Consider the following 2189-nt stretch of genomic DNA (forward strand, 5'->3'; position numbering starts at 1 on the left):
CCTGACTGCCTTTCCCAAAACACACACACACACACACACACACACACACACACACACACACACAAATTGACAGAATTATAAGGAGAAATAGGCAAATCCACAATATTAGATTTTCATACAGTTTTATCAGTAAGTGATAGAATAAGAAGATTTTTAAAAAATCAGTAAGGATATGGTCGATTTTGAACAACACAATGAACAAACGACCTAATTTATATGTATATACTATTGCACTTAGCAATTATAGAACACAGTTTCTTTTCAAAAACGCAAGATGAAGTAAAAATTTGAATAGTCCTGAAATTATTAAAGAAATTCGGGGCTTCCCTGGTGGCGCAGTGGTTGAGAATCTGCCTGACGATGCAGGGGACACGGGTTCGTGCCCCGGTCCGGGAAGATCCCACATGCTGCGGAGCGGCTGGGCCCGTGAGCCATGGCTGCTGAGCCTGCGCGTCCGGAGCCTGCCTGTGCTCCGCAACGCAACGGGAGAGACCACAACAGTGAGAGGCCCGCGTAGCGCGCACACACACACACACACACACACACACACACACACACACACACACACACACAAAGGATAACTAGGTATAAAGAGCACCTATATAATGATTTAATATATATTAGATAATTACAAAAGGCAATCTACCAAGAGGACACAACAGTTCCAATTTTTTACACACTCAATAACATATCTTCAAAAATCAATAGAATAAATTTTGGGAAAAGTGCAAAAATGAAAAAGTGATATACCTATCATCATAGGAGAAGATTTTCATACACTTCTCCCAGTAATTGAAAAGTCAAATAATCAAACAAGCAATAAGTAAGGGTATAGAAGAGTTGAACAAGACAATTAACAAGCTAATTATCATGAACCCTGTAGAACCCTCACCCAACAGTTGTAAAGGACACAAAACATTTATGAAAACAGAAGATGTATTAGTTATAAAATAAATCTCAACAAATTTTAGAATTGGTCTGAGAAAGACCACCTTTTCTGACCAGAATGCAATTAAATTTAGAAAACAATAACAAAAGACAGCTAAAACAAACAAAAAATAGCATACATTTGGAAATTTTTTAAAAAAATATATTTATTTATTTTTGGCTGCATTGGGTCTTCATTGCTGTGCGTGGGCTTTTCTCTAGTTGCGGCGAGCGGGGGCTACTCTTCGTTGCGGTGCACAGGCTTCTCATTGCGGTGGCTTCTCTGATTGTGGAGCACGGATGCTAGGCACGCGGGCTTCAGTAGTTGTGGCGCATAGGCTCAGTAGTTGTGGTGCACAGGCTTAGATGCTCCGCGGCATGTGGGATCTTCCCGGAACAGGGCTCGAACCCGTGTCCCCTGCATTGGCAGGCGGATTCTTAACCACTGCACCACCAGGGAAGTCCCAGATTTGGAAATTTAAAAGTACATTTAAAATAAATAACTAACAGGCCTAAGAAGAAATCACACTGGAAATTTAAACTGCATCAACAGAAAGAAATGAAAAATTACACATGAAATTTTGGGGGATGCAACTAAAGTGATGCTTAGTAGGATACTTGTGTCATTGAATTCAAACGTAAAGGAAGTAAGACTGAATTTTTGTGAGCTAAGCAGGTGGTTTCTTTGAAGAAAAAGGGTTACTTGCTAAAAGAGGTTTGATCTTCAGGCCCTGCACTGTGACTTTCCTGCTGTGAGTCACAACAGCTTCTTAGAGCATCCGAGTTAACTCAGTTCTTTGAGGAGCATTAGACCTGCTGAGGCAAAAGGCCCAAGTACCAGAACTGTGTGTATTGTAGTCTGGACTAGCTAGAGAACCTCTTTGCTCTGAGCATAAATCAAACCTGGCAGCTTTCTCAGTCACTTGGTAAATGTACTGGAGCAGGAAAAAAGGAAATTATAAATGCCGCCTCCAGAATAAAAAGAGGCCCAGCAAATATTGTACCACCTTCCCTGTGGTTGTTAGTGAACAGAATAGATAGAATATCTTTCTGTGACATGAGTGAAAATACCTTGAGACACATTCTAACCTACTAAAGGCGTAACTTTTGTAATGTGGTGGGATCTTGTATTTTCATGGATTTTTTATTTTCGAATGCTGTAAATTTGAGTCATGCAGGACATCTTGGATGCCTGCTTTTTTTTTTTTTTTTTGCGGTACGCGGGCCTCTCACTGTTGTGGCCTCCCCCGTTGCAGAGCACA

At 40.8% G+C, this 2189-nt stretch overlaps 1 long non-coding RNA gene across 2 annotated transcripts in view; it reads right to left on the bottom strand.

Annotated features, from left to right (window-relative positions):
- Positions 1-1048: 1048 nt before the first annotated feature.
- Positions 1049-2189, bottom strand: part of LOC129391662 (uncharacterized) — a 17960-nt gene continuing 16819 nt past the window's right edge. For both annotated transcript variants that reach the window (XR_008616245.1, XR_008616246.1), the window contains exon 3: positions 1049-1468. This is a non-coding gene — a long non-coding RNA (uncharacterized lncRNA). The remainder of the gene's footprint in view (positions 1469-2189) is intronic.

This window comes from Physeter macrocephalus, chromosome 20, assembly GCF_002837175.3.
Source record: "Physeter macrocephalus isolate SW-GA chromosome 20, ASM283717v5, whole genome shotgun sequence".
Lineage (NCBI taxonomy): Eukaryota > Metazoa > Chordata > Mammalia > Artiodactyla > Physeteridae > Physeter > Physeter macrocephalus.